We start from the raw sequence: 8,308 nt of genomic DNA on the forward strand, positions 1-8,308 counted from the left end.
AAATGAGGTGAAAATCTAGAGCTGGCCATCTGGTCAGAGAAATATGATTAGTCAAAAAAAATCTTGGTCACTGATGAAAAGGAACAAGATTAATGTACTCAGCCAACTGCAGAGCTGACTCCTTCATGGTAAAATGTAATTTGGCCATTCTGATAATAGTAACTACCCCTTCAAAATTAATTTCCTAATTTGTACAGTCAGGGAGCAACTCAGGTGCAGCGTTAGCTGCTGTGAACTATCCTATCTTGCCTCCTGCTCTTGCTCCAGAAATCTCACCAGGTCTTATACTGGTCTTATATTATATCTGGTATACTTATACTATATATAGGTCTTATACTATATCTGCCAGTCCCAGATCTCAAACACACCAGGTGCCCAAAGTGCTCGTGGGTGCCCATCTTGTCCTCCTGAATAACTGCCTAGCTTTCTGCCATGTGGCAGTATCACTGCATGTTTCTGGACCTTCATTTCTATTTGATTTTAAAGTCTCTTGTAAATATAAAACCTGTTGTCAGCATGAAGCTGAGAATACCTCATTTTTAAGCTTTTCTTGCAACACCTGTTGTGCAAGGATGCAGTATACGGCGTGCTCAATACCTTTGCATTCATTGAGGGCATTTCTACTGTTGAAGTCTCTGCTTTATCTACTGCACAGACTACTGGTAGGTTGAATCCAGCACAGTGGGCTTCACCCATCCGGCAGCCTTTTGCCAGAGCAAACAATACTGTGAAGATAAAAATAATGATTGTTTTAGATAGGTGTTCTCCACTCCCAGGATTCTTGGCCAGATTTTCATAACCATAGTGTTTCTTTTGGGAATGACACCCACTTGTCCACATTCCTTCCTTGGTGACTTCACTCCTGGTGGCTCCGTTGTCAAAAAGGACTTCACTTTGGTTCTGCTTTATAAATTTGTCTTAATTTAGTCAGTTGGAATCAGTGCTTTTAGTCAGGGAATCTAATCAGATTCTCCAAACTGTTACTCTAGAGCCATCTCTGGGTGGCTCTTTAGTAGCAGCATGACATTTATTATCTCATAAATAGTAAATTCAGGACATTTGCACTCGTATTACGCATTTTGCTCCCACTTTGGAAAAAAACAACAGTTAACCAACCACCTCCACCTAAATATGTATGGACTGGACAAATAATTACAAACTAAGTGCTATTATTTAGCACTGGGAGGTTCTTTTTTTTTTTTTTTTCTTTCAAATCTCTTAAAGTCTGGAGGCTGGCAGAGGTGTGTGAAGGAATACATACCCTATACTTAATATTGGTAATCACCCTAGGACCTTACTTGATAGCTGACTTATCTGAGCCAAACATCAGAAATAATGGGTCTGATTCCACTCTTCCTTGGATGTCTATGAGTCAAAAGCAAGTACACTCTAGTTTGGTAAGTGGGTACTTCTATGGCTGAGAAAAACAACATGGAGGCGCTGGAGGCTTCAGACAAACAAGTGTCAGTGTTCCTGTCACATGCTGGGGGTGTAGCCCTTGTTTACTGCACCATTAGAGAACAAGAACTGTCCTTCCTTCTAGAGAAAATTGAGGCATCTCCTCTCTCACTGCAGCATAACTAAAATTTTTCTTTTGTGACTATAAAAAAGCCAAGTAGGCTCTCTGTAGGCTGGTGATGAAGACTGGGATAAATCAATACCTCAGAGAAAGAAATGATAAAATGGAGGCCTCACACAGAAGAAGGCCTCAAAGAATTTATTTTTCTGTGCTCTCGGGGAAAGTTGTTCCTTCTTTCATCATTCAGGAATGAATGAGCAAAGAAGTCTAGCTCCTTCTTGTAGCAGTCACTGGAGTGGGAGTGGAGGACTCCAAAGTGAGGGCTTCCTGCCTGGCTTTGTAGGAAATCCCTGGTGGAATGAGGAAGGACAAAGCAAATCCCCTCCATCTGTCAGAAACGTGAGGCATACCTGGGCCCAGGACCTGCTCCCCCACATGGCTCCCAAGAGACTCAGTGCCAGAAGAGAGATGCTAGGAGGACTCTATAATGACCCTCCTCTTGTGAAAAATAAAAGCAGGCAGGCTTCATGCTGCTCACAGACTGGTCATGCTGTGCACTATAAATCTCTGTATGAACTTCCCTCTGATGCTTTTTTTATCTTTATGTTAGTTCCTATGCTCTCTGTTGGTAGCTTGATTGTACCCTATGCACTGTTGTTTTGTTCATTATTTTGTACTGTGTCCATTTAAACAATAATCCAGGCAAAAATTACCAGGTGGTCCCAGCAGAGAGGATAAGTGTGGGGCTGGGAGTGGGACAGTCACTTAACTGGCAAATGTCTACACCAATTAAGAGAATTTTGCAGCATCAACTGTTCAGCTCATGTCAATGTTCTGAAAGAAGCAGATGCACAAGACAGCACTATTTATTTTAATCCCATATATACAGTCTGTTCTTTCATTCTCTTTACAGAGCAGCTGGTTCTTCATACAAGCCATTCCACTCACATATAAAGTTTTATACATAACAGAAATATGCACCTAATTTATACTATCTTGGTATCTAAGGCTTCAATGGTTAATGTGTCTGAGTAAGAGTAGTGTTAAAACTGACTGAAGAAATCACAGCTTGTCTCATATACTTCTTTTCCACAGAACCCCAATGATAATGACGATGTCGTTCTTGCAAGAGCAAAGACCTTTCTGTCCTTTTGTTGGTTTTGTTACTTCTCCGTGCAATTCACCCTTTCTGTTGCCAGCCCACTTTGTTAAAATGCTGCTGCTTCCTCCTTTCATTTTGAAGATGTTTTATCTTCCCTCTTTGAATGTTTCCTTACAAGAGTTAAATTTCTAACTTTGATGCTGCTGGAGCAATCTGACTCCAGCCTGTTTCTCCTTCCCTATTCTTCTCCTAATTTTCCCTCTCTGACCATCTCTCCCTACATGATCTCCCTGTCTTTATTCAAGTGCCTCCCTAAGACAAAATTATCTCTGAAGCCTTCTAAAGCTCTGTTCCAACAAAGCACTTGACTTCTGTGGGATTACTGACCTGCTTAAAGCAACACAAGTGCTTTGCTTGGAAGCGGCAGCTCTTCTTCTATTGTGCTTTCCATTTCTGAACTACATCTTAGAGCAGTCCTGTAAGCACCTCTGAGGGCACTGCACCTTCTTTTCTGTTTCTACAATACACTGAGCATACTTGATATCCACTAAACAGCAATCATCACCCTAGGAATGTCACAACACAAGCTGTGGCTCCAGAAATCAATGCAATGTCATAAAAAGAGAATGATTAGACTCAGATGGCAGATAAAGGAGAAGAGCAGGCTTATTCTGAAGCCATATTAACTCAAGCTTTTTTTATGTGTCTTTCTGAACTGAGAGAGAAACATTCAAATACTCAAAAGGAGTGACAAAAGCAAAGCTGCTACCAAGTTACTGCTTACAGTTGCTGTTATGTGGTTCCCTGAGCGAACTCTTTGTTAAAGTAGGTATTTTATTTTAACCCGCTGTGCTAAAAGTTGATCAGATGGAGTGGTGGTATGATATCTCTGATAGCTTATTTTTCACAACCCATTTGAGTTTGTATCTGTAACATTTCCCACATACCCTGAAAGAAATAAAAATGTGAGGGGAACAATGATTTTTTATATCTTTGTCATTTGCCATTTTCTCTTGAATTAAGAGCGACACACACAAAAGTATTTTATGCACTTTTTTCAGCGCCTTCTCTTAAAAAAGAAGTGTTGCAAAGTGAGTGTTGCTATCCCAGACATATATCAATTACAAGCTCCCTTTCCCTCTAAGCCCTCTACCAGGTGCAAGGCAAGGACTGTTCAGCCAGGATATTGCCCTGCATTGAATGAAGCATCTAAGGGCCATATGAAGAAGAAGATATTGGAAATGGATGGAAATGGATACATTCAGACTTAACAATAACTGGTTGCAAACACTTGTATTCAAACACTGGCATCTAGGCATTATTCACCTCCCAACCTATCTGTATTCTTAGAACACTAAACCCCCTTAAAAACCTGCCCACAGGAATTTGGCAGCTGCTGAGCTGCACTGTTAGGTATAGATACACAAGCTATAAATAAACTCATTTTGGGGCCAGATACAACCTAGCTGTGTTGTGCTCAGTTCCAGCTAACTCATCTTGCTGCTCAGAAAAAAAAAAAAAAAGCAGAAGCAATGAGCAGTTGCTCATGTGGAAATCCAGACATAACAGACACCAAGAAATCTGAATGGCATTTCATCAGAGATTTCCCTTGCACACATAGCAGAATGGGCAAAAAAAAATGCCCCTAAATCCTGTTCACTCTCTTCCTATGTGAATCCAGAGCCAGGTGAAGCTTTGTTTAAAGTGTAATTAACATGCAACCTTGTGTAACCTTAAATCATGCCAGGCAGATGACACTGCAGCCAGTTAGAGATAACTGGAGCAGCAACACGGTTGCCAGTGCAGCTACCAGCAAAGCCAGGCAGGGATCCAGCCTCTGAACCAGATGATGCTCTCACTAGAAAGAAAACCTTGTGTAACAGCAGACTGCAGATGGATCCAACAGCTAATGAAGCTACCTCACCTGGTGCTGGAGGAAAGAATGACTGAAGAGTTAGATAGGACCAAGCATATTAACAAGGCTTGCTTATGAGTAAAAAGCATCAACTGACTGAGAATTTTGGTATTGGGCTGATAGGTAACAGTCATTGCTGGCAAGTAGGATTTAAGAGGTACACAAGATTCCTGATGGTTTTCTTTACATCCTGTAAATCCCAGCAAGCACATCTCACCCATTAGTCCTGCTGTCAAGTGGAAATATTGTGTTAAAGAACACAGCAAATAAAATAGATCTCCAGGTAACGTCCAATGGATTCAAGCTGCATTGCATTACCTGTAGCAATGGGCAGTTAGCACCTACTGCTGCTTGCTTCTTTCACTCCTCTGGAGTAAATTAATTGAGCTTTCTTCTGAAACGCTGCAGCTATTTGGACAGATCCTGCTGACCATACACAAAGCACAACACATAACTTCTCTTACTTTCTTTCAGTTTCCTTTAGATGAAGGATAACAATAATATAAGAAAGAATGAAACAGAAAAAGGCAACACAGCGTGTATGTGTCAGTCAGCAGAGACAGCAAACTGCCTTTCTTAAAAGATAAACAAAGAGTCATTGCATTCACAGAAGTGCAGGAATTTGCCTACCCACTTCATCCTCTTCTCAAAGGCACTGCCTGACCCTGAAATACACAATAATATACCCCAAAAGTCATTTAATCAGAATGCAGAATTTTAAGCCGTAAAAGACTGCAGAACTACAGCCACCTGAGACCAGATTCCCATTCTTTTATCGTCACATATATGTACATATACAAATCACAAAACAACCCCAATCTTCTAAGAAAATAAAAACTTTTCATTCAGAAATCTCAAAGATTCCAAATCCACATCATGCTCTGAGTATTTCTAAGTAAGCACCTAAGTTCATAGGGATGAATGCTAGAAAATATACTGAAGTACTGAAGTGTTTCTTTCCCTACTTTCATTTCTTCTTGACTACTGTCACCTCTTAGCTGATAGTATTTTCAGAGTGTAGTCATCAGAGCTGGTCTCTGGCTGCGTGACAGATAACAGCAGCATTTATCCTCTTGAGAGGTTTAACACAGTGGAAAATGAAAAGTCTTATGTGGACAAGCTTGACAAAAAAGCTGTTTTCTACCTGAATTACCTGCCACTCTCTGAGTATCCAGTGAGTCCTGTCAGTGCACTACTATTATACCGTGCAGAGGAATTCTCTGAGTGAAGCTGGTTGTGCTGGGACCTTTTCCTTCCAAACAGACCTGGAAAGAGTGGTGCTATAGACATTTCTCTTGTGCATTCCACAAAGGAAATGTAAGGGAGGAGGGTAATAATGGTCACTGGAAGGATGGCACTCTTAGGGCAAAGGGATCCTGAAATAAGGTCTGGTGAATTGCGTTAGGTAATAGCTGCCTATGTAAGTGCCTTGAGAAAAAACTAAGCTAGAAGACCATTGGTACATTTTAGGCATGTCAAGCATGGGAGTGGGAAAAAAAATGAAACCTTCTTTACATTGGAAATTAAGAATAATCCATCTTTGCAGCAAAAGTCTACAGTGTCCAAATTCCATAACTTCTCAGTGGAAAACTTGATCTGGAAACCAAGGAGTGAAGACAATTTCCTGAGGCCATTAGATCCACTTACAGAGTATAATTATGATCAAAGCTTTAGTTTCTACGCCTACAACAACACGTGTATGTCTACACTGAACACCATATGAAAAGTGTTGCAGACTTTCATGCACATCAAAACCCACCACAAATACATGAACTTGGCAAATGTTGGCAGGATGAATGGGAGGAAAACTTGACATCTGGAGTGGCAGACACAATTTGATGAAAATCCAAAACCAATATCAGTGTGCTGAAGAGACGGAAAATCTCCTCTGCAGATAGCCAAAACCCTCAAACATTCATCTGAGGCAGATCTTTGTTTTCTTGCTCTCCTTTGCTTAATTTCACAAGGATTGCCTGGAGTTTGTTAGTGCTGACCTTGAGAATTGTTTGTTTTTAGCTCCTTTAGGCTGTTCCTAATAGCAGTTTAAATATAATTTGTTGTCAAACCTCTCTGACCTTGAGTCAATTCATGTCAAAATGCTAATAAACAAATACATTTAATCTAGATTTGTATTGGTGATGTGCACAGAAAAATGGGTACAATATTATAAACATAATGCTAATCATGTGTTATGCACATTATCACCATTATTTTTAGAATTATTATTTTTAGAATTATTATTTTAGAAGAGTATGTCTAGAAGATAAGTAAATTGTCAACTCTCAAAATTCTTTTTGTGTCAGTATAATCAACATTCAAACCCATGCTACATATCTGCATGGAACAAAAAGATCATCTCTCAGTATAGATCTTAGCCCTTGACTAGTAGCCCAGTTTCTACTACAGAGGACAAGCAAAGGCAGTGTTGATTTTTTTCAGCATTGAATTTTAGCAAGATATGACAAAAATCCCAAGTTCAAAAATCTCATATTCTTAGATTTGTCAGAAGTTTGTACCTTTTGGGACAGGTAATGTACAGAAGAGTTCTGCAAGTGGCTATATTTTATGAAAGCCTGAACAAAAATCCTGGATGCAAACAAAAGCCTTGGACCTTCCCTGACTGCTGCAATATAACTCTCTCTTGCCTGTAGTATATTGTTGCTACCATTGAGTCTACACACTTGTGACTTCTGTACAAACAAGATTTCAGCCTGAGGAATAGCAGATTCAAACATAGAATCATAGAATGTCTTGGGTTGGAAGGGACCTCAAAGATCATCTGGTTCCAACCTCCCTGCGGTACTCAGGTATGCCACCCACTAGATCAGGTTGCTCAGGGCCTCATCTAACCTTGAACACCTCCAGGGATGGGGCATCCACAACCTCTCTGGGCAACCTGTTCCAGTGCCTCACCACCCTCTGAGTACTCACATTGAAAATTGTAATGGTAATATTATTTCAGCAGCTTGAAATAAAAAGGTTTCTCAAAATGTACAATTGAAACAATCCAAAAAACCTTCCTTCACAGGATTCTTTTCTGTTGTTGAAATCACAGGTTTTAATGGAAACTCACAATAGAAACTAGATGTTGAAATGTCATTTTGATATCCCTTGTGTCAGGAAATTTTGGAAACTCACATCAGAACTTCAAGATTTTCTTTAAGGGTTTATTTAACTAGATTTTTTTTTTTGGTAGAAACAATGTTAAAATTTAAATTGCCATGTGTCAGATTAATAGCACACAAAGAATAGTATAGTGCCATGTTATATATTTATGTATGTGTGTATATATTTCTATTGTCATATAGAATGTCATAGATACAGCAATATTCCATTTGAATTATATTTTTGCAGTCATTACTGTTAGAATTTATTTAACATGATGTGAGGATCTTTTCTAGCTCCCTCTGTTCTGTTTGTAACATTGAAACCTGCCATGGGGATGTTCATCCTATGTGTTTGCAAGTTAGAGATTAATGATTGAAACTCTAAATTTTTTAAAAGATAAATGGAGAGAGGGAGGTAACTCCAGTGGACATTCAAAATAGCAGTGGGGACACCTAGATGTCAGAAGTGGGTCAATCGGTCCTGTCCTTCCACCATGGAGAGCTCATGAAGTTGGTCTTGAACAGCTACTTATTCTATAGATTTTTCAGGTAACCCTGCGTCAGTTCTTTTCTCCCTCATAGTGTTTTTTTGTTGTTGTTGTTGTTTTTTTTTCTTTCCTCTATTTGGTTTTCAGTAAAGGCAGTTTCAATCTGGAGGCTGAAGT

Source organism: Anser brachyrhynchus (assembly GCF_964034855.1).
Source record: "Anser brachyrhynchus genome assembly, chromosome: 14".
Taxonomy (NCBI): Eukaryota; Metazoa; Chordata; class Aves; order Anseriformes; family Anatidae; genus Anser; species Anser brachyrhynchus.